The sequence below is a fragment of the Mirounga angustirostris genome, unplaced genomic scaffold (assembly GCF_029215605.1).
Source record: "Mirounga angustirostris isolate CCGP_5_RB_7025 unplaced genomic scaffold, mMirAng1.0.hap1 SCAF_17, whole genome shotgun sequence".
In the NCBI taxonomy this organism is placed as follows: domain Eukaryota; kingdom Metazoa; phylum Chordata; class Mammalia; order Carnivora; family Phocidae; genus Mirounga; species Mirounga angustirostris.
The window spans coordinates 42,268,781-42,292,641 of record NW_026991725.1 but is presented as its reverse complement, the minus strand read 5'-3'; the positions used below and the strand labels follow the sequence as shown (position 1 = coordinate 42,292,641).

The window sequence follows — 23,861 nt, the reverse complement described above, 5'->3', positions numbered from 1 at the left end:
GGAGGTGTCCAGGAGGTGGTGCGCGTCCTGATTTGGATTTTCTTCATCTGCGCCCCTGCCAACAGCCGCCCCCCCTCCCGTTGGCTGCCGCAAGCGGATGTGCTCACCACGCGAGTCCCAGCTCACCCGCGCCACAGGAGCATATTCAGAGCCTCCTCTGAGGTGTGGCCCAGGGACCACGGGTGCAGATTCTTGGGCCCTCCCCGCGCAACCTGCTGAAACACACCCCGGGGGGGAATCCTCGTCCAGCAGCGGCCCCCGAGCCCTCTGGCACCAGAGGGTGCTCCAGGCTGCCCTCCTGTGTCGGCTGCCCCGGGCCTGGGAGCAGGCATCTCTCGGGGGCCCTGGTTCCTTTTCTTGGCGGGCGGCCTGGGCTCCTACAGCCAGCGCGGGAGGGGTGGGGCTGGGCGGGGCTGCGGGGCGGTGGGCCGGGGCACAGCAGGTGCAGGACTGCGGGGGTGCGGCACCCTCCCTCCCACGGCGCAGGGCCCCAGCTCCAGGGAAGGGCCGGGCAGCCGTGTGCGAGTGGGGGCAGGTGCCTTGGGAGAGCGCGGCGGGGCCGCATTTACGCCGGTGTTGGGGGGCGAGGACCAGGAAGGCTGCTCTGAGGGCCTGACGTCCCCGGAGGCCTACGGGATGGATCGAGACAGCAGAGTGAGCTGGAGGAGGGGCGGGGTCGGGCTGGAGGCAAGGGGGCAGGTCATGGAGGAGCCTAGATCCTGGGCTAGCTGTCGTCCAGAGTAAAATGGCTGCCAAGAAGAAAGACTACATTTCCCAGCATTCCCGCCAGCGAGGGCTGGCCACGTGACTCCGTTCTGGCCAATGGGACGAAAGGAAACTGTCGCGAGCCCGCCCCGGCTCTCCCTTGCGGGGTCTTCCTCCCGCCGGTGCCTGCCGCTGCGGGGCCGCCCTGGGCTGGACGGTGAGGGGCTCCCGGGCGGCGCGGGTGTGCGCCGAGGGGGCGGCCCCCGAGGGCGTCGTGGGCGGCGTGGCCCGCCCGGCTGCACCTCGCGGGCGGATGTGCGCGCGTCGTCTTGGTTCTGTTGCCTTGTTTGGGTTTTCGGTGCGCCTCAGCGGGACCCGGTCCCAGGCTCTGGGCGGCCTTGCCGGGTTTAAGCAGGGAGGTGACCTGAACTGCGGGCGGCCGCGCGGGCAGGGGGGAGGCGGGAGGGGCCAGACCCGGCCTCGGGCAGAGGTGGGGCCGGCGCGGGTCCTGGCGGCAGGTGCGTGCAGGGGTGCGGGCGAGCGAGGCCTCGGGGACCTGCCGGGCCCGTGGGCGGTGTGTGGATTCAGGGCCTGCTCACCCTCGCCTGCCCGCCGGGGCCCGGCCTGGGGGCGGCAGGAGACGTCCGCTCCTCGCCCTCGCCCTCCCCGACGTCGCAGCCCGGCCTTTCCCCGCCGAACCGCCCTCGCGGCTCGCCCTGCACGGGGCTCCTTTCCCTTCCGTGGCCCCGAGAGCACTTCAGCAAGGGCGGGTGTCCTCGCCCACTGTGACCAGCAGTAACGGGGCATCTCTCCAGACCCAGCGCTCGCTTTACCCCGGATCTCATTCGCGCCTCAAGGTGGTTCTGGAAGGCAGGAGTTAGTAATGTGCGCACTTCGTGTGTGGGGAAACCGAGGCAGAGAGAGGTTTCAGGTCACTCAGCAGGTGGAGGAGCCAGGGCCCAGGACCCTGCTTTGACCCACTTCTGAGTGCCATTGACCTACCAGCCACTTGGGACCCTCTTGCCCGGCTTTGGGGGGCTGTTGACTTCTTCTTCTTCTTCTTTTTTTTTTTTTTTAGATTTTTATTTATTTGGGAGAGAGAGAGAGAGAGAGAGAGCACAAGCAAGGGGAGCAGCAGAGGGAGAGGGAGAAGCAGGCCCCTGCTGAGCAAGGAGATGCGGGACTCGTCGATCCCAGGACCTGAGATCATGACTTGAGCCGAAGGCAGACACTTAACCGACTGAGCCACCCAGGTGCCCTGTTGACTTCTTTTAAACATGGTGCGGCTGTGACTACGGTGGGGTATCACGGACTTTTCCCTCTTACGTTCTCGTCATTCCTTGGGGTGCGCTACCTAGGAAGGGGTCCTTGGACAAGGACGGAGAGGCTGCTTGGTGCTTTGAGTCCTCTTGCTGTCAGGAACGGCTGAGGCTGTGAGTCGCTGGTCCCACCAGCCATGAGTTGTCCTAACTCCTCTGCCCCACGGTGTCCGTTGGGTTTTATTTTTTATTCCTTTTGTGTGCTTAACAGGTGTGTAATGATGTCGGAAAGCGTTACCTGAGAGAGGCTAGGAGATTTTCCATGTCACACTTTCTTCGCTCTGCTCCCCATGGGCAGATCGTTGATTGTCTCCGACCATGGGTCAGGTGGTCCAAGCGGCCATCGAATCTTAGGGCTTCATCGGTTCTGTATGTATTTTGTAATATATATGTTTGGGAATCTATACTCTGCAAGCTGTTTTTCATAGACCTTTTATCATTTCTATCTGTCACTCGTAACTTTTCCCACTCTCTTGCACACTGGTCATTCTTCGGGTAGACGGTAGACCCGAAGCTCCCCAAAGACAGGGCTTGCCATATTGTTCATCGTCGTATCCCCAGAGCCTGGCACGGGGACCAGCCCAGAGTAGGCATCACCCTGTATTTGTTGGATGAACAGATATGCTTAGAAGGAAAATTTGTGCAAATATCTATCGTACTTTTGGTTAGGGAAAACATTTTTTAAAAGAAACTCTTTATTGGACGACAATCTCAGGTTTAAGGAAATACTGCAAAGATGGTAGAGTTCCCACATGCCCCGCGCCTGGTTTCCTCGGTTAGTAACATGTTACATTCTGTGGTGTGTTTGCACAGCGCGTGAGCAATATTGGTTTAAGTTATTATTCTGTTCAGTATTGACAGGCCCACATTCTACTCAGATGTCCTCAGTGCCTGCCCCGCTGCCCTGGCTCTGTTCCAGGGTCCTATTAGGTCATCACCATGTCCCCTACATCCCTCTTGGGTGTGATCATTTCTCAGACTTTCCTTGTTTTTGATGACATGGACGGTTTGGAGGAGTGCTGGTCATGCATTCTGTAGAATGTCCCTCTGTTGAAATTATCTGTTTTTCTCTTGATTACACGGGGATTATGGGGTTTTAGGAGGAAGGGCACAAGATAAAGTGTCATTCCCATAACATCATATCAAGGGTACATCCTATCAATGTGACTCATCGCTGCTGCGCGACCTTGCTCCTTGGCCAAGAGCACGTCTCCAGGCGTCTCTGCAGGATGGCCATTCTTTCTCGCGCTCTCTGGTCTTTGGAAGGAAGGAAGGTCACCATGTGCCACCCACACTTCAGGGGCGAGGGGTCATGCTCCACCTCTGTGGGGGCAGAGTATCTACATCCATTATTTGGAGTTCTGAGCAGGAGATTGTCTCTTCCCCCCATTTATTTATCTCTTCAATAATTTATATCAGTACAGACTCACGGATATTTCTTTCACACTGGATTATATCCCACTGCTACCTGGTTGATTTCGTTGCTCTAATTGTTCTGTCTTTGGCCACCAGGAGCTCTTTCCATGGGCTCCTGGGTCCCCTTGTCATGCCCGTTGCTTTTTTTCCTTGAGCACATCCTTGGTCTCTGGCACCAGAGGATGCTCCAGGCTCCCCTCCTGTGTTTGCTGCCCCAGGCCTGGGATCAGGCATTTCTCAGGGGCCCTGGTTCCTTTTCTTGGTGCTGATACTAGAGACCAAGAGCTGGGTGTGGCAAGTGACAGTGCCCTTGTTTCTGGCCGTGAGCGACACTTTCTCCCTGTCTCCTGGTACGGTGCCTGGCACAGTGGGCCGGAAGGAAAGAAGGTGTGGATGTCGGGAGCAGGGTTTGGGCTCTGATGGATCTCCTAGCTTCTCCTTCATCTCTATGCAGCAGTTGAAGTGATGTTTCCAAACCAGGAATCACCGTCTCCCTGTCTGGCCACCGTGTAGTCCCGGGCTGGTGTGACCTGCCAGGGAGCCCCTGACGCCCCGGCAGGGGGACTGGGCGCAGGAGCAGGTGATCTGGCCGGGGGCTGTCCCCTCTGTTGGAGGCATGTGGAAATCCTGAGCCCACCCTCCCCATGTCCACAGTGACAGGTGGCAAGCTTGGGTCTAGTGGGTCTCTCCCCGTGCCCAGTCCATGCCCCTTTGGAGTGAAAGCGGTGGTGGTGCCCACACAGTTTGCTGGAGAGGAGCGTTGCCATCAGGATGGAGATGAACAAAGAATTTGACCTGGGGACATGGCAGATGACCCTTCCCAAACAGGGTCCCGGATGTCACCGTTGCCATGCCAGCCACCTTGGGAGGGGGTCCCTGTGAACCTGTGGTGGGGGCTGGATTGGGTGCTTCATCCTCGTGTCCCTGGGAGGCCTGAGCCGTTGAGCCTGGGACAGGTGTCGGGGGGGGGGGGGCAGTGGGAGGCCACCAGGAGCCACACGCAGACTGGCCTGGGCTCAGCAGGTGAACTGCAGGAGGCACCGCGATCGGTGGTGTTCCTGCGGGAGAGACAGTGGCCTGAGGCTGGCGGTTCCCTCCCAAAGGGCCATGGTGGCCAGCGGCACTGTGGGGGGGAAGAAGGAGCTGAGAGACCCAGCCTCCCTCCGCTCCCTCTGCTGGAGGGATTAGCAGGCCCCCCCCCCAAGATGAGCACCCTCCCTCCGCTGTCGTGGGAGGCGGTCACCCCTGCCTAGTGCCACTGGGACCTGTCTGCTGGTTGCTCCCCATGACGGGGGCCTGACCTGACCTTCACGACAGCAGGATTTTATGAGTGCGAAGATCTACTTTATCAGTTGCCTCTGCTTTTTATTACCACTCAGGAGCTTTATCTCAGCGGCCACCTCGCCGCCAGCTAAATGAGGATTAATATTTTAACAGGACTATGTGGTGGGGGTTAGCAGGACTCTCCGGGAACACGGGTGCTCCCCTCCCTTGCAGCCTCTCCTCTGCCCCCCAGGCCTCCCTCCTGGTATGCGGGGAGGCGGAGTCCTGAGGTCGGAGAGCTGGGGCCACCTGGTTCCCGACTCTGGGATGGGGGGTGGGGGGAGGGCTCTGGGCTGTGGGGACGGGTTGTCTTGAAGAGCAGATCTGTCCCAGGGTAGGGATAGCCCTGCAGTGTGAGGTCCCTGAAGAGACCAAGGGACAAAACCCAGGTTCTCAGGTGGGGCTTCCTGGATCTGCGCACTTGGCCCTGTGGATCCCCGTGTCTGAGGGACCCCTGCATCGGTCTCCTTTCCCAGAGCCACCATGTCCTTCATAAGCTGGAGGAAGGGCCCGCCCCCAACTTGGGAGCTTTTCCCCATGGCCCCAGGCAGAGCTGGGGACCTTTGTGATTCTTTTGCTGAACTGCTCGTCACCTCTGTAATTATGAGTTGGTCTGCTTTTCCCACCACTGAGGAATGAATGAGGGAGGGAGGTTGGCTCCCTGAACGAGGGACCAGGGCTGATATTTGCACACTTGTGTTCATAGTGGTGATTCACAAGAGCTGAAACACAGAAGCAAGCCGGGAGTCCCTCCTCGGATGAGGGTCCGTCCACACGGTGGAATATCATGCAGCCTTAGACGGGAAGGACATCCGCACACCTGCTGCGGTGTGGACGGACCTGGAGGACATGGAGCCAGCTGGAATCAGCCAGTCACAGAAGGATGGGTAGTATAGGATTCCATTTATGTGAGGTTCCTAGAGTCCTCATAGAGACAGAGTGTAGGATGGGGGCACCGGGGGTCAGAGGACAGGGTGGGGAGTTAGTGTTTTAATGGGGACAGAGTTTCACTTTGGGACGATTACAAAGTTCTGCAAATCGGTTGCACAACAACATGAGTGCGAATCTCACGTTCTGTGTATTTTACTACCAGTAAAAATTTAAAAATAAAAAGACCCGGGAATCCTGGGGCCTTTCTGAGATGCCAAGGATGTTAAGGGGGGTTCAGCCCTCACTGGAGAATTCTAGATTCTGTGGTAGGTGGACAACCCCAGCGAGGCCCCGGCTATGTCAGGCGTTTCCAGATGAGGATAAGAAGGATGGGGTCCCCGCCCTTGGTGGAGGGCAGACCTGCACACCGAAATCACGGTCATAAAACCTCTACCCACCCCTCACCCCCATTTTACAAATAAGTAAAATAGTTTTAGACGTTTAGTGATAATTAAGAAGATAATTTTGGAAGTAATTCATACTCATTTCAGAACATTTGGAAAATACAGAAGAGCATAGAGAGGAAAATAAGTATATTTAAAGCTCACAACCCAAGGGATTGTGGCCACCAATGATCTTTCTCCTCGAACGTCATGAATATCCACTTACGTGTGGGTCAGTGTGACATAAATGTTAGTTTGGATTTTGTCTTTCTCCCTCTTAGTGCTTAGTGAGTGATGAGCTCAACAGAACATCCTCGGCCAGTGTGGGGACGCTGCCTGCAGGGGCGTGGGGTGGGGGCGTGGGGTAAGGGAATTCTAGCCGGCAGGGCCCCTGAGCTGAGCACTGAGGATCGGGACTCCCCCAGGCCCTGCTGAGCCTCGCAGGCCTGGGACCCCTGGTTCCCCATCAGTGGTCTTCCTGTGAGGTGGTCCACGGCCACGAGGCCCTGGATTTAGGCCACTTTGGGAGTTGGGGGCCCCCAGCCCTCCTCCTCCTCCTCACCCATCATCACCTCCTCACCCAGCTGGGCTTGGGGCTGCGCCCTGGACCCCAGGCCCCAGGCAGGCTCCAAGGGCCAGTGATCTCCCCTGGGGGCTGCAGGATGAGACTCTGTGGCTGTTTCTGAGCGGAACTGGCCATTCTTTGGGGCCATCGCCCTGCTCGGAGCCTTCCGTCCACCCGTCCCTTCTCCGCCCCTGCCCTCCACTGGCTCTCCTGCTGGGACAGCTTGGCTCCCGTCCTGGCGCTCACCTTCTCCCGGCTTCCTCTTGCCCTCCGTTAGCTGTTCCCCACTGTGCTCCTCAGTGAGCATGGCTCTCCACCATTTATTCAGGGACACCAGCTGCCCATCATGCGAGAATGGACTCCCAGGTCCAGAGAGTGTGAGGTCTGGTCACCTTGGAGAGCTGGTCGAGGGCTGGGCTGGCTGGACGCCCAGACTCAGCAGGACCCCACCTCTGGATCTCCATTCAGGAGCCCGAGGAGGTGTCCCCGGAGGTTTGTGGGGGCCGTGGGGCCCCTGGGCGGGGTGTGTGGCTCTGTCTGTGCCCTCCCTGTGCTTCTGGCCGGTACCCCGCGGCACCTGCTATTTAACAAGCTCGCTTGCTGGATCAGCATGAAGGAGACTCCTCCCTTCACTGCTAGACTGGCTTGGAGGACCCCAGAGGGGCTGGGTGGACGCTGACCACGAATGGGGAGCTAGCCTGGCTGGGGAGGTTGGGCAGTGGCTGAGTCTGAGCTTTCCTTGGGCTGGCCAGAACCAGCCTGGATTAGCCCTGCTCTTCCTGCTTCCTCTGGCACCTGTGAGCTGAGGGGTGGGTCCCGGGTCCTTAGCCAGCGAGGTGCTGGCCCCGCGTTCCCACTGAGGACAGACGAGCGGGAGGGGCTCGGTGGCCTGGGAAAGATGCAGGGAGGGGTCTCGGGCAGATGGCACTGGGGCCAGCAGCCAGGCCTGGCCAGACTACCGACCCTGCGGCCCATAGTGTCCCCCAGCCCTGAGAATCTGCCCCGGGGAGGCCTCCTTGGCCTGTCCTGCTTCCCCCCAGCACCAGCAGACCCCAGCAGGTCCATTGCAAGGAGGACAATGAGAAATGAGGGCTTCAGCATGATCTGTCCTGGGCAGCAAAGGCCTGGGTGGGCATCTCCCCACCTTCTCAGAGCCCTTGGCCCCCTGGAGGACAAGGCAGGGTTGTGTGGGCGGGGGGAGTCAGCAGCACTGTCAGCTGATTGGGGCAGGAAGGCAGAGGGGGACAGAGCAAGGGGACCTGAGGGTACACTCCTGCCTTCCCACCCAGAGCCCCCAGTAACTTGGTCCTGTCTGTGGTTGAGCCCTCCCCAACCCCCCCAGAGGGGAGCCCACTGCTGGCTGCCACCCCCTTGCAAGCCCGGTCTCCCTTGCAGCTAATCCGTGAGGGTTTTTTCCTGGAACTTGCTTTGTCATTGTCCCCTGGGTGTTTTAGGCATAAATCTTTGCCTTTGCTTTCTTCTTAGAACTCCGGCTTGTCTGGGCCTCTGACCCCAGCCGTGGTCTCCAGAGCACCCAGGCTTGGAACTCCCCAAAGTGTGTTTCCGGGGTGTGCTGGCTTTCGAGGCTTCCCTTCTTGCCCCAGTGGCTGAGCTCTGCTGGGCGGGGAGGGGGCCGCAGCCGGGCGGGGGGTGCGCGGACCTGGGCCAGGGGCCGTCTGTCCTTCCACTGGCTCCCGGCTCTTGGCCGACCACCCTGGTGGGTGGGGGCAGGGGGCGGGCGTGGCAGTGCTGACTTTGCCCGAAGGCCAGGCAGGTCGAGGGCCCTTCTGGACACCGGGCAGCGGGAAGAGGACAGATGGCATCTGGGTCCATCGGGGCCGCTGTCCCAGGACCTTCCCTCGGGGGAGCTCAGAGCACCTGCTATCTTCAGAACCATCTATTTTATAGCCACTTAGATGCTGTGTATGTGCAGATAATGAAGAAGGGACATGTCAAGGCAGATAAGGGACTACCTTTGGCCATGCTGGGCGGATAAGGGACGGCTAACATGTCCCTGCTGGGGCTGTTCCTCCCAACTCCTCGCCCCCACCTGGGGGAGGACGGTGTCCCTCTCGTGCAGCAAAGGCCCTCGGGCAGAGAACCCCCTTTATATGGGTGCTGCTGTCGTCCGAGTCCTTCACCAGCGGGACGCTTGGCGACCAGGGGAGGTGTGTGGGGCCGAGCCCGGGCTGCAGACGGATGAAGTCAAGAACCGCCCTGTCAACCACTGTGACCCACCTGGGCCCGGGTCCGAGGGAAGGCGGGGGAGAGAGCGTGGATGTCCTCCTGTGCTCTGGCCGCTGAGACCCTCCAGGGGAAGGTTCAGGAAATCTCACTGGAGGCTGGCCTGTGTCCCACGTAATGCGGCCACAGCACGACAACCCGTTAATTTACAAGCGTCTCCGTGATCCTCCATCTCAGCTTGCGTTGTCCAGGGGGCCGCTCTGTTCGGCCAGCACTTGCGGGGGCACCCGCTGTGTGAAAGGCATTGGGGGAGGTGCTTTCTAAAGGCTGGGGTGTAGACGGGCACCCTTTACACTTTGCAGAGAGCCCCAGACACGGCCCCTGGCCCAGCTGCCCCCCCCGGCCCGGCTGCGGCCCCCTCCCCACCCAGCAGAGCTCAGCCACTGGGGCAAGAGGGGAAGCCTCGAAAGCCAGCACACCCCAGAAACACACTTTGGGGAGTTCCAAGCCTGGGTGCTCTGGAGACCACGGCTGGGGTCAGAGGCCCAGACTAGCCGGAGTTCTAAGAAGATCTGAAACCCATAACCCTCCCGGACAGGTTGCTTGGGGTCTGAGAGTAGGTGAGGGAAGGAGTAACCATTGAAGGCACCTGCTTGTGGGCACAGCCATAAAGCCCCCAGCATGCGGAGAGCGTGGTGCATCTTTGCTCTCAGGGATATTGGTGGCACTCCTCGGTGGGCAGAAGGGCAGGGGGGTCTTTGGTGGCTGGAGAAAGTGCTTTGCCAGCTGAGAATTTTTTTTTTTTACCAACCACATCTAAGCTGGTTTCTGTGAAGGATGAGATGATGCTGAGTCATCAAATCCTTATCACCAGGGACTAACAGCTGGCTTGGGCTGCTCAGGGACCCAGGGTGCTGGAGCTTGTGGGGGCCAGGCAGGGACTCTGAGCAGGTGCCCAGCCCCGCTGCGGGGGCCCTACGCACTCAGGGACACGGGGGCCGTAAACACCAGAGATGTTCCCACCCCAAGACAGGTCCCTGAGAAAGAGAGGAGACAGGTCAGGCATGCAGGATGGGTCAGCGTCTGCGATGGTCCGTGTCAGATGACGTTTGCAGGAGACAGGACGTGTCTTCCTTTGAAAAAATTTCTATAATGGAAGTTTTCATAATCCCTGAAAAATAGAATACAGAACACAAGGTCCTGTGCGTATCACCCTGATTTGACAGTTCCTGAGAATTGTCACGTTTATTTATCGTTTCCTTGCTCTTTGCTGTTCCCTTGGGTAACCCCCTTCAGTATTACTCTGTAATTTCCAGAAGGTTTGTTTACAATGATATCTAACCCCTGTAACTGCAAGGTCATCCCTCTAAAAATTATTTCTAAATTTTTAAATTCATCTGTTATGATTTTTCATCAATTCCATCAAGTGACCTTAATAAGCACCCAACACTGGTATTACCTCATTGAAGTATCCCCAAACCCATAGCAGACACTCTGCGGTTTTGCCCCCGTAAATTTTGTGACACAATTACAGCTCTGATAACACCGTATCAAAATCAGCAGGAATTCCTCCCTATGGGCTGATGCCCTGTCCGTAACTGACTTCTCTGATGGCCTCAGGAATACCTTTTTGCAGCTGGTTTGTTTAAATTGGGTTCCCAACAAGGTCCACACATCAAGTTTGATTGCTGGGCCATTTAAATCTCTCTGGATCTAGATCAGGCATCACCCCCACCCCAATTTCCCTCCTGCCATGACTTGTAGAAGCCAGATCAGCTGTCCTGCCCAGTGTCTGCACATTCTCCATCCGATTGATCTGATCACCTCCTGTGGCGTCACTTTGTTCCCATCTCTCCTGGAAACAGAAGTTTAGCTGTGGAAGCTTGATCCCATGCAGGCTCATCTTTCTGCTAGAACCCTTCATGGGCGGGCATGTGTCTCACCCAGAGCTCACCTGTGATGCTGGGGCCACTCAGCAGGTCTGCTGGACGGGCCCCAGCTCCTCGCTAACATCTTTCATCGATGGTCTTATCCATCCATGACCGTTTCAAGAAATAATTATGTCACAAAGAGCTTGCAAAATGGTGATTTCCGAATGGCATCGTCCTTCTGCAGTGAGGAGCTGGAATCCTCCTGTGAATCAAACCAAACCATCCGCATCAACTGGACTTACAGATTACCCTGGAATCCAGCTCAAAAGGAGACATCCTTAATTCGTTTCTTTTCACAATTTTCAAAGTAGAGTTGGGAGCCTGTTACGTCCAGTGGGTTTCCCTGAAATTTTGTTTTGTTTTCTCTTTTTCTACATATTTTTCTATTTTATGTATTTAGTGTGTTTTTATCACTTGCCTTTAGTATTCTTTTTAGGCTTGATTTGTCTCTCGTTGGCCAGGGATTTCTGACTTTTCCCCCCCTCAGAGGTGGCAGGCCAGGGGCGGGGAACAGGAGGAAGGGTGACTCCCTCAGGCAGCGGGTGACCGGCATGCTAGCCTTGCAGGGGCCTCATTGGGGAAAAGCTCTTTATTTATTTTCCTGTCTTGTTTGAAGTGCCTGGGTTGAGCCCTCTGATAACTAGCCATATCTAAGCAGAATCCGATTAGAGGGCAGGGGGTTCTGATAGTCACGGAGCCCTGTTGGGAAGAGGGAAAGAAATGCCTCGCCTGAAAACCCCAGAACCAGAACAAAAAGGTCGCCTGGCTTTGTAGTCTCTGAGAGGGCCACCAGGTGGCGCTGTCCAGCCACCGATCTGCTGGCCTCGCGCTACCCCAATGGGTTCCCCTGCCGGCTGCTTCCACCAGGCCCTGGGGGCCAAGGGAGGACAGAGTCCCCTGTGCCCCACAGGGTGCGTGGATGTGGGTTTGCTGGTGCTGTCCCCAACCCCGGCATGCTGGGCTCCACCCTGCTGATAGGGGCTCAGGGTGGGCTTGTGTCTACCTGCTCCTAAAAGGAAAACCGACGTCTGTTGGTTAGCCAGCTGGGGCTGGGGGGCAGGTGGGTGTCGCCGGAGTGAGGTGGCCCGTTGGTGGGTGTGGGTTCCAGCTTCCTGCCCCCGGCGGGAATGGGGGGTGGTCCAGTGTGGTGGAGGGCAGGAAGGGGCTCCCTGGCTCAAGGGTGCCTGGTGAATGGCGGGTCACCAGGAAGGCATCCTCCATCAGGCAAAAGGAAGCTCTTCCTGGGGTCCGGCGCGAGGGTCTTGATGGATGGAAGGTGGGGCAAGGTCCCGACCAGCCATTTGCCCCTGGGGCAGGAGCGGGGGGCTCCTGTGTTCCAGCCCCTGACTGCCTTCCCTGCTGGGTGCCGTCCTGGGGGCTGCTCAGGGCACGATGGGGAGTGGGGGGTCTGTGGGACCAGATAGAGGGACTGACCACCTGCTGGGCTACCGTCCACAGCCTGGTAGGCCCCCATGCCCTGCCTCACCCCCTCACCAAGTAGAGCTCATGCACCCCACATTTCTTCTATGGCCGAGTGATCGTGTCACCTTGTGAGGGGATCCAGGGAGGATGTGGGGGCCCTGGGGGGGTTTCATGAGCAAAGGGTCCAAGGCAGGGGGAGGGGCTGAGTCCCCATCTCATGACCTCTTGGGTGCCCGCGAAGCCCTGTGCCCGAGGTGGGCTTCCAAAGGCAGACCTGGCCCTCTCAGCACTGGGTTCCTCGGGAGCAAATGGCTGGGAAATTTGGGGTTGCCAGCATGGGGGCCTGGCAGCTGGGCCTCAGGGCAGAACTGGGACTTCCGATGCCCCTCTGCCCTCACCAGCCTGCCCTTGGGGTCCTGGAGGGAGATTCCTCTTCTTCCTTCTCAGGGAGGGGGAGGCTCTGGCCAGCTCCCAGGGACCCTGGAGGACCTGCCAGCCGGAGGGGGGGGGGGGGGGCAAGTGAAGTGGGCAGGGGAGGCCTGGACAAGGGGCTGGTCAAGGCCTTTTCAGCAGGGATGCCAGGCCTTGCGGGGAGGAGGGTGTGTGTGGCTGCCACCTCCTCCAGGGGCGAGGCCCGCGTCTGCCACCCCCTAGTCATGGGGCCGCCATTGTGGAGATGGCCCTGCCTGGCTGGGTTCCTGCCGTCCCCTTCCCCTCAGGGGTGCCAGATGGGGTTGGTCCGAGGCAGCCAGGTCCGGGCTCTGGCTCCTGGCCCATCCCCTCCCGAGGGCCCTGGGGGAGCCAGGAGGAGGGCCAAGCAGGCCGGCAGATGGTGGGCCGGGAGGAGGGGCTGCCCGGGCAGATGGGCCGACTGTCAGGACAGATGGTGGGCCGGGCAGGGGTCCGGAGCCCGCCCCATCTGCTCCAGGCTCCTGGTGGGGCTTTTCTTGTCCACCTGGGGTTGAATTGGGAGGAGGCCCAGGCCTGCTCATGTTCTGCTGGGTCCCTTCTGACCCAGGGCTCAGGGCTGGGTGTCCCTGCCTAGGGCTGGTCTGGGGTCTTGTAGCCCCCTTCCCGCAGCTGGCACTGGGCCGGTGGTCACAGAGCTGGAGGGATTCCCGAGAGTCCAGGGGTGGCAGAGTAGAGCATGTGGCACTAGGTGATGCCAGGGGGCTCCCGGGACAGGCAGGTGATAAGTGCTCCCTTGTCATCAGCAGTCAGCTTGCTACAGCAGATGAGGGGGTCATGGACGAGGGTCAGTAGCCGAGGGAGGGTCACCCCGGTGGGGGGCCAGGGCTGCTTCCCATAGGACCGGATGGCTGAGCCCACGCAGGCTCCAGGGTGGGACGAGGGTGGCGGGTGGGCAGACGGAGGCCAAGGCAGGAGGCGGGGGGTGGTCCGCTCCACTGTGAGAGGCGCGAAGACTGGGCATCCAGGGGAGGCTGTGGGGTCACCTCCCGGGACGTCAGTCCTCAGACCCCTGTGCGGGGTCTGCCACGGCCATGTCCTGGGCCCGAGGGGGTTGGGAGAATTGATCCTATTGTGTTCTTATATTGATAATGATGCTCGAAAAATACCTTTTTCTCTTTTTGGCCAATTACAAAGGAAAACCTTTGCTGCGCCCAGTGCGACAAACAGCTGTTTTCACAGAGCCCGGCTTCGGGCTGAGCGTTGGGGTTTTCCTATTGCCGGGAGCGCCTCCCGTGAGGGAGGGAGGCCGGTCCCCTGCTCCAGGCGGGAGGGAAGGGACCGGGCGGGGGTGTGGGGGAGACAGGGTGGAGGAGGGGGCGTGACAGGGTCCAGGTGGCCTTCCAGAAGGTCCCCTGGATGCCGGGTAGAGTGTGGTCCTGGCGTCTGCCCCAGTGAGGGCTCAGGGCTTGGGCAGCACCCCCTGCCCACCCCGCCTGTGGCTGTAGGGAGCTCACCTTGCCCGCTCCCTGCCATCCTCCTCCCTGGTTCCTCCCCAAATTCAGCTCTCCCGGAGCCAGATCGCAGGGTCCAATCCCCCTCCATACCTGCCCAAGGTCACTCAGCCTCTCTGGGCTTTGATTCCTTCAGGTGTAAAAGGGGGACAGTCACATCTGTACTTGGTGGGGTCGCTGTGACGATTCACTGACGATGGCTTAGGCCCCCCCCCCGTCCTGCACACAGCTGGTGCCCGCTCCTATAATCACTACGTTGTGGTCTTCGTTTTCTCTTGTTGGGGTGGAACCCACTTACGTTAGAGAAACTCGTTCAAGTCAGTGGCGTCTCGTGCCTTGCGGTGTCTGCCACCATCAGTGCTGTCTACTTCTAGAACATTGTCAGCAGCCCCGGGGACCCCCCAGCCTCTCCAGCAGCGCCCCTGGCAGCCCCCAACCTTCCGTCTGCCTCTGGAGTTGCCTGGCGCCATCCTCGGGGCACCATGTGCTCAGGGTCCATCCGCGTCGCAGGAGGGGTCAGAGTCCGTCCCTTTGCGCGGCGGCGGGATATTCCACGGTGTGGCTAGACCACATCCCGCGTCTCCTTTCGCGCATCGATGCATATTTGGACTGCTTCTACCTTTCGGCTCTTGTCAGGAATGGTGCTGTGAACGTGTGTGTACACATTTTTATTTGAACACCTGTTGCATTTTTCTTTATGTGGAACCCTTTGCAAATGTGGGTGTTGTCCTGGTGCAGGGGCCACGCTGAGCATCTCCGTACGGTTTCAGTTTTAGCATATAGGCGCAAGCGTTCTGGTGCATGTCTTAACCTTTATTATCTGGATCCTTCTTTATGGTCCATGGATGATGATGAAACTCTTTGTTGAAATCCTAGTAGTGCCAGGCTCCTTCTCGTCATGAGGCTGACTCCATGCTGCCTCGTGCTGCATGTGGGGGAACCTGAGGCACACAGAGACGCAGCCCCTTCCTGTGGTCTTCTGCTGTTCCCGCACGTGGGCTGTCCCTGGGCTTGTCCCTGCCCGCGTGTCATGGGGCTCCTCATCTGGTACAGTGGCTGTGGGTATGGGGGACCCTGGCTCCCGTGCCTTCCTCCTCCCCCTCCCCGTCCTGTCTGCTCCTCGTCCACTCTGCCGGGCTTCCCCTCCCTCCTCCTGCCTGGGATCACCCGGGTCCCCCATGGGCATCCCTGGTTCTGCAGGTGTCACCTTGGGCTGTGGATGTGGCTCACTCCTGCTTGAGACCTTTGGCCTCCTGCGCAGACACAGAGCCTGAGCCTTGCTTCCCTGGCCTGGAGGGGCCCCAGTGAGTCTGGGAGCCAGGAGGGAGGAGATCTTGTTCTCTAGGGAGGAGCTCCCTTGTGCGCAGAGAACTTGCAGAGCTCCCCACTTAGGGACAGTGTCAAGTGGCCTCTGCCTGAGGCCACGCAGCTGGTATTCGTGTCTGAGAACGGAAGGACTTGTGTCTGGGAGTGGGCGCTCGGGGGCTTCCACCCCTGCCCTGGTGGACACGGCTCTGGATTCCTGGATGGCAGGGGCGGGGGCTGCCTCTCTCCCGGCAAGGGTGGGACTGGACCATAAGCAGGCCCCCTGCACACCTCTCGCAGGTTCTGAGTCTTGGGCAGAGGGCCATTTGGGCGGAAAGGAGGGCTGACTTGTCCTTGCAGTGACCCGGCCCTGCCTTTGTGAGCCAGATTCTTCAGCTCCTCCCCTGCCCTGGGCCTCCTACATCCTCTGAGCCATGCCCCCTTGCCTTCCACCCCCGAGTGCTGCAGCAGTAGCCCGGGCCCCTGGGGACACCCGGCCCCCTGGGGACCTCCTTCCTTTGGTGCTGTCTGCCCGCACGGCTGCCCCTGGGAGGCCCCACGGTTCTCTGGGGCCACACGGAGCCCAGACTAAGGTGGCGAGCGCAGGGCCCTGGTGGGGGCAGAAGAGCTTCTCTGGCTGCCGCCTGGGGTTGAGACGTCCGTGGTGGACACTGGTGTCCTCTGTTGGGCCCTTTCCCGCCCGTCCTGCCTAACCTGCTATCGATCGCGGACCAGGCCCCTCCCTTCGATCTCATTTTCGTGGCTAATGGCTTTGGCTGCCATTGATCCGCAGCAAAGGAGCCTCTTGCTCAGGCATCTCCTCACTGCACCCTGCGGCCGGTCTGAGACTTTACGTACCAGCCCCTCCCCGTGCCGCCCTTGCGCCCTGCCGGCCCTCCCCCACCCCACGTCCCTCCCCGGGTCCCTGCCCCCCCCCCATGCCTTGTCCCTCCCTTCAGGGCCCTCCAGGAGGAAGACAGAATACCCACCACCCATCCCCTTCTCACCAGGCCCAGGAGAACATCTCTCCTCCACTTGCACCAACCGACTCATCTAGCTGGGTGGAGGAACTTTCTGGTGAGAAGCCTCAGGGGAGGGAAGGACGATGGGGTTCCACACCCCCCCACCCCAAGCTCCCTATTAACCTTGGGCATCAGGCTCCCACCTCTGGGTTTAACTCCTACCGGACCTGGGAAGAAAGCCTCTATCTGCAAGGAAGGCCCCTCCCTCGGGATGCATCATCACGGAGCCCTGGGGGGAGGTGGGGGAGACCCCTGAGATGGTGCCAGTGGGCAGAGGGGCCTGGGGCCAGGTTGGGCCTGTGGAGGCTTCTTGTTGGAGCTGCAGTCCCTCGTCTGCAGAGCCCCTGCCCCTCCCTGCTCCCCTGCCTAGGAAAGCCCTGAAGGATCAGGCCAAGGAGAATGTCACAGAAGGGACACCGTCCAGTGTAGGTGCCCGGTCGGTAGGCCGAGGGGTCCTCTGCTCCTTCCTTCCCTCCCACTGTAGCTGGGCTTCCGCCTTTCTGCTCAGTCCCCAAATGCCTGGCCCCACCCAAGATTCCAGGCCCCCAGCAGTGGGAAGGGGTAGTGGGGGCTCCCAGATTTGGCATTGCAGATGCCACCTGGCCCTGTGTGGCCACATACCCTGGGCTCCTTCCCAAGCCCTGGCTGCTGGGGAGTGGGGAGTCCCCAGCTATGAAATAGACTCACAGCAACGCAGCCAGACCACAGTGGCTACAGCTGGGACCCCCCACCACCCTCGTCTAAGACCCACTGCCACCTTCCCCCCAGCACCCGGCACTGATCTTGTGTCTGAGTCCCCTGGAGGACTTGGTAAACCCAGTCGCTGGGTCCCGTGCCCAAAGCGTCTGACTCTGTGGCGTCTCGGGTGAGGCCTGAGAATCCACATTTCATCTGGCCAGTGCTCTGGGGCCCCACTTTGAGAACCACGTTAACCAAGCTCGGAAAGTTTCCCTTCTTAGGAATGGCACCAGGACTTCATGTTTTGCTTCTTTCAGCCTCTGCTGGAAACCAAGCCAGTGTCTAAGGGCCATCGAGGGGGCAGAGGGGGTGTCTGGGATCAGTCCTTGCCGGCAGGCTGAGAAGCAGGGGGGCAAGATCATCTCACTGCTGGCAGGAACCCCCTGGGGGCCCTCTGCACATTCCGCAGCATGTGCTGCCCGCCCCTGGGCCAACCCCACACATCATTTCGAGCCATCACATTAACAGGTATAAAATATTTACTTAACTCAGCTTTTTGCAAATATTCCTTTGGTTCCTTTCCCTCTGCTGGGAACATAAGCTCTGCAGCCGATGTGAGCTGAAAGGGTTGGGTGTTGAATAATACAAGACAAGCCTGTGAAGGCTGGGCAGCTCCACGCGTGTCCGGATTGCCTGCCTGTGAAGCCCTGTCCCCCGGTCACTGCACCACAGGGGCTGGAAAAGCTGCCTCTATAAATGGGGGTGGAAGTGCGGGCGGGCCGGGGTGGCTGCTCAGGAGACAATTAAAATCACATTTCTAAAGCCTACCATCCACTCTTCTAGAAGCCAGTTGTCGAGACCTTCGGGAAAACAAATGAGAAATGTTTAAAAATGTATCACTGCTTTATCTTTTAATACCTTTTATTGAAATGTTTCCTTTTTTATAGGTTTTCTTCTGACTGCCATTTTGCTCCCCCCTCTCTCCTGGAGCTGCAGCTCCAGGTCCCTGAGGCTTAGTGGAAAAGCCCTAAAATAGTAAACGGATTCGGAGTGGCCCAGGGGCCACCCACCAGCTTCTCTGGGTTAGTCATGAATTGCTGCATTCCACCCCATCCTTTACGTGGTGAGGTGGGGCCTCTGGAGCCCAAGGTGTGACCTGAAGCCAAAGGACTTGTCGCCGTCCCAGGGGTCTGTCCCTAGGGCCCTGCTGGTGTCAGGAAGGGGTGAAGAAAGCAAGCGTCTTCTCCGAGAGCCCAAGGGTGTGGGTGTCCAGGGGACCCTGGAGGCTTGGCCTCCTGATCATCCCAGCCTCATGCCTCCCAGAACTCAGAAGCCGCAAGGATGCTCGGGAGGATCTTGCTCCCGGAAGGGCAGTCAGATCAGAGGCGAGGGAGTGGAAGAGTAGGGTTCGTGGGTGGCCTCTGGGAACTGAGAGCCACCCCGGCCATCAGCCAGCAGGAGGACATGAGGGCCTAAGACCACAAGGAAGGGAGTTCTGCCGACAACCAGCAGGAGCTTGGAAGTGGCTCCTTCCCCAGGTGAGCCTCTGATGAAACCGCACACTGGCCACCCCCTTCACAGGGCCAGGCAGGGGCGGCCACATCCAGGTCGTACGTACAGGCCCAGAACAAAGGACCCTAACTCAGAGGCCACGCAAGCTGATCCACGGCCCCGGCTCTGGCTTGCACTGTCATTGAGATAAAAACAGTGAAAAGGATGAAAATATGCTCTTTTGGTAAGAGGAAGAGTGAAGTTAGGCAGGCAAGCTAGCCCAGAAAACAGATGGTTAACGGTTACCAAGGGACCTGTTCACCTCCTTGCAGAAGAAGGCTTTGGGGGTTTGGTTTACATGCTGACACGTCAAGACGTCATGGTGGGGGGGAGCTCAGCAGGCCCCCTCCTGGGCAGGAGCCAGCCAGGGCAGGGCCAAGGGGCTCTGCAGCCCTACACTCCCTCTCCCTTCCCCGCACCCCTGCCCTGTGTCACCTGGGACTGGACCGGGGTTACCTGCAGGGGGGACCCCACACCGGGCCCCCCCTTTCTGCTGTGGATCTCCACGGAGATCGTGAGGTCGGTGAGGGCTGGGCTGTGCTCTCTGCAGCCAGCCTCACACACGGCCTCACAGAGTTGAATGTGGTGAGCGCTTCTTCTGTGCTTGTGACCTCTACCTCCACGTGTTTGGTGACAGGTCGTCCCCACGGAGAACACGCTATCTGGCTTTCGGGCTGTGCCTCGCCCACAACCCAGGGGGAGGGCCCCGCTCCCAGCCCCGGGATGCAGCCTGTGGGATTGGGGCTGCTGTGGGCTCCTCGTGATCGTGGTCCCCGTCCCGCGTGAGCAAGGACGTCTTACTTATTTTCTTGGTAGGGCATCTTTCCTTCACGGTTGGCTCTCTCGGTTTCCTGCTGTCTCCGGGGAAGCCTGTGTGCCCGCTGTGCCTGCCGGCTGGGAACCAGCCCCTCAGCCCAGGGACAGCGTGGAGGGGGAGGGTGCCCACACTGGGAGCTTCCCTGGGTTTGCAGCCAAAGCCAGGAGGCTGCTCAGCTCTTTCTTCACAATGAAATGCAGATTTCCCATTAAAAGGCAAATCTTTATTTCAAAAGGTTCAATAGGATGTGACTTAAAAAAGATTTCCAGCTGGTTAAATTTAGGGCAGGGCAGCAGGCCCGGTCCTGAGTGCCGAGTGAGCCGGAGCCTGCAGCAGAGCCTCGGGAGGGGCTCGGCAGTTTCCACTCGCGGCGCCCCCCCTCGTGGGGCTTCTTTTCTCTCCCTCTGAGTCAGACAAACAATGCAGATGGCCATGCTGGCCAGGGTTGTGCTTACTTAAAATAAGCGACATCAGTTGCGGGGAGGCCAGCTGGAGATGGCCTCGTCCCGGCTGCCTGACCCCCTCTCTGCAGGGTGACACCCTCTCTGCGGGGTGGGCAGGACGTGTCCGGCACCCGGGGCTCTTTCTCCTCCCAGTGACCTGTGTGCCCTGCATGCAGCTGAGCTCTGGAGCCTGACCCAGCTGTTTCTTACTTCTATTCCGAGGCTCCTGTCCCTATTCCACCCCCCCATCAGGCCTCCTGGGGGGCAGGAGGAGCCCCTGGGAGTAGGAGAGTGGCCCTTAGACCCAGTCCCCTGACAGGCCAGATGAGCGGGCTGCTTGGACCTGGCTGTGCTGGACTGATGCGTCTCCAACATGCGGAGGGGCCCCCACGGTGGGCCAAGCCCAATGCCAGCCCACGAAAGCCAGCAGTGGAAGAAGCCCTATCGGTGGGACGAGGGGCCAGCCAAGTGGTGGGAATGGGGTGGCTGGGTTTGCATGTTCTCGGGTGCATGTGTGCGCATGGGTGGGGGGCTGTGGGTGGTGTGGGGGGATTTGCATTTGAGGGTTTCACAGCCCAGAGACCTCGGGGTGAAGCTGGTGAGGAAGGGGAAGCTGGCTGGGGTTTTGGGAACCACGGATCCCCTTCAGAGCAGCTCTCAGAGGGAAGGGGTATGGCCTTGGCCCATGGGTGGCTCCTCCCCTCCTCCTCTTCCTTCCCCTCCCCCTCCCACGCCCTTTCCCCTCCCCTCCCACCCCCTCTTCCCTTCCTCCCTTCCTTCCTTCCCCTTCCTCCCCACCCTTCTCCCCTTTCCCTCCTTACTGGCCCCGGAGAAGCTGCTCTCTGCTGGTGGCATTACTAACCAGCCTCAGAGACCAGCAGGCCCAGGCCCAAAGGTGCACCAGACTGGGCAGGAGTCTGGGAGCCCCACCATCTCAAACGTGCCCACTGCGGGGCCCCACAGCCTCCCTCTGCTCCTCAGCTTCCCTCCCCCATTCCCCGGACGGATGGAAAACCCTAGCCACCGCCCCAGGCCCTCCCGCCCCCACTGCATGCCCTGGTTCCTCTCCTTTCAGTCTCTGCGCTGGACATAAAAGCAGACGAATGGGCAGAGCATGATATTAGTACCAGAACCTAATTTCACAGAATTTTCGTGCAATACCCCATGAAACCGAACAAATGTGCTGTTGTGCAAATCCATTGCAAAGGCAGTGGAGGGTCTAGATCCCAGGGTGGGTGCTGAGGAACGGGGCACTGCGGGCTCTGGGGGTGTCCTGGAGGGCTCAGCCCAGGATCACAGGGAAGCAGAGCCTGACAGGAAGGATCTTGATTTCTTGGGGAGGGGGGTGGAGTCCCCCCAGGCGGGATGGACAGCCCAGCTCCCAGGACCAGCCTCCAAGGGGCCTTGTAAGGCACCTGTCAGGATGGTCTGTCCAGATGGAGGAAGGAGAGAGGAGACTGGCCCATGGCGGTCTCCTCCTGGGCTGGAGGTTAGCTGCCTTGTGCTTGCGTGCGTTTGGGTGCCGAGTGGGGTCCTAGGGTGTCCCTCTTGGGGCAGGTGGAGAGGGGCATGGAACAGGGTTTGGCCAAAGGGGATGGGATGACATCGCTACATGCCCCTCACCCCTTGAGAGGAAAGCTTTGCCGGGAGAAAAGGCATGGCCCCTGAGGACCTTGGGTTTCTGCTCCCTCCCCACTGCCCCCAAGCAGAGGGAGTGTGGCAGGAAGCCCCACCCTGAGGCTGGCAGGTGGGAATGAGGAAGGGGGGAAGGTAGGGCCAGGCCAGGTCCCCCAGGACACTTCCCAGTAGCAGCCGGGCCAGCACCCCTGTCCAGCCCAGTTCAGCCCAGGGGAGAGCCCCATGGTCGCACCATGGGAGCCCCAGGCAGGAGAGCAGACGTGCTTTGCCCATGCCGTGCTCTGGTAGGGTGTCGGACTCAGAGATGGGCCCCCTCTGTGGGACAGGAGGACAAAGCACCATGTGGGACTGAGAGACACCCCCATCAGTGGGTTGGGGGTGCCTCCCTGGCTCAGAGATCACGTCAGCAGCTCCTCACTGCCCCTCTTCTCCTTCCCTTCACTCTCTGTCCCGTCATGTTAGCTTCTTGCCTTGCCTTTCTGTTCCTTGCTTGCTTTATGAAATATGCATAGACATTGAAGTGTAAATAATACATAAGCACAACGTGCCTGTGGACCCACCACTGGCCCCACTGCTCCTCCCGGTTTTATTCCCTGTCCCCAAAAGGGGAACTCTGTCCTGTGGTTTTCTTTTTTTTTTTTTTTTAAAGATTTTATTTATTTCTTGGACAGAGAGAGACACAGTGAGAGCAGGAACACAAGCGGGGGGAGTGGGAGAGGGAGAAGCAGGCCTCCCGCGGAGCAGGGAGCCCGACGTGGGACTCGATCCCAGGACCCAGGGATCATGACCTGAGCCAAAGGCAGACGCTTAATGACTGAGCCACCCAGGCGCCCCGTCCTGTGTTTTGAATTGTTCATTTGCTTGCTTTTCTTTATGGTTGTAACTACTCTGTGTTTCCTCCAAACAGCATATGATTTACTTGTATATTTCTGAACTTTGTTCGAATAGACTCACACTGTATTTTCTTCTGCACCTTTTTCCCTTTTTTAAACTCTATGTTGTTTTTTCTGAGCTTCACGCATGCGAAACGTGGTTCATTTCTTTTCAGTGCCAGGTAGAATTCCAGTGTGGGAGTGCACCACAAACCCCCATCCTCCAGTTGTTGGATACGTGTTCAAGGATGTCAGGCTGCATTGCTATGAACATTGGGTTCTGGCTGGCTGACCTCTGAGGGCGCTGGGCAGAAGCCCCAGATTTGGAGGCAATCCCTAGTTTTCTGCTTTTCCGCTGTTCCAGAAACAATCCTGCTCCCTCCCAGCACAGCTGCTCTTAGCAGTCAAGGAGCCCATGAGAGCCTGCTTTCTCAGCCTCCAGGGGTTCCCACTGTTTCCCCTCAGGAGCAGCTAGCTGGTGACATCAGCAAGAGTCACCCTGATGGAATGGTCCGTTCCTCCAGGAACTGATCCTTTCTTCCTGCCAGGGAAGTTTGTGTGAAGGTGGGGTGAGTCTCTGGTCTGCTTCCCACTGTTATGGCCCTGATTTCTGCCTCTCTCCCCAAGGCCAGGCACAGGAAAGTTACACTGAAGGACTTGATGGATTTGCTTGTTCACAGAAGGCAACCAACTTACCCCAACTTGCCTGGAACAGTCCTGAGTTTTCTGTATCTCAGAAAACCTCACTGGGGTGCTGGGCCAACTAGGATGGTTGGTTATGTTCAGTCATCATAGTTCAATAGAGGCAATGTCTCATCCACTTATCTATCCATTTATCCATCCATCCATCCATCCCTCCCTCCCTCCCTCCATCCATCCATCTACTTAACCATCCATCCATCCATCCACCCGTCCGTCCGTCCGTCCGTCCGTCCATCCATCCATCCATCCACTCATCCATCCATCCACTCATCCATCCATCCATCCATCCATCCATCCATCCATCCATCCATCCATCCAACCATCCATCCATCCATTCATCCAACCATCCATCCATCCATCCATCCATCCATCCATCCATCCATCCATTTATCCATCCATCCATCCATCTACTTATCCATCCATCCATCATCCATCCATCCATCTATCCATCCACTTATTCATCCATCCATCCATCTACTTATCCATCCATCCATCCATCCATCCATCCATCCATCCATCCATCCACTTATTCATCCATCCATCCATCCATCCATCCATCCATCCATCCATCCATCCATCCATCCATCCACTTATCCATCCATCCATCCATCCATCCACTTATCCATCCATCCTTCCATCTAGCCATCTATCCAACAAATGTTTCTTTGGTGACCACTGTGTGTTAACAAGACCTTCAAGTAGTTCATTGATTTGCTCTAGCACTTGTAGATTG

General features: G+C 58.8%; 2 long non-coding RNA genes and 1 other non-coding gene across 3 annotated transcripts; 2 read left to right on the top strand and 1 right to left on the bottom strand.

The window, feature by feature from the left end:
- The first annotated feature begins 828 nt into the window (after positions 1 to 828).
- On the top strand, positions 829 to 8,270 carry LOC135363031 (uncharacterized). The gene is made up of 3 exons (XR_010408708.1): positions 829 to 922; positions 1,784 to 1,958; positions 5,470 to 8,270. It is a non-coding gene; the product is annotated as an uncharacterized LOC135363031 (long non-coding RNA).
- Positions 8,271 to 9,385: 1,115 nt separating this feature from the next.
- LOC135363032 (uncharacterized) lies at positions 9,386 to 23,434 on the top strand. Its single transcript, XR_010408709.1, has 2 exons — positions 9,386 to 20,363; positions 22,226 to 23,434. It is a non-coding gene; the product is annotated as an uncharacterized LOC135363032 (long non-coding RNA).
- LOC123854798 (U6 spliceosomal RNA) lies at positions 14,794 to 14,895 on the bottom strand. The gene has a single exon (XR_006793357.1). It is a non-coding gene; the product is annotated as a U6 spliceosomal RNA (small nuclear RNA).
- Positions 23,435 to 23,861: the final 427 nt, after the last annotated feature.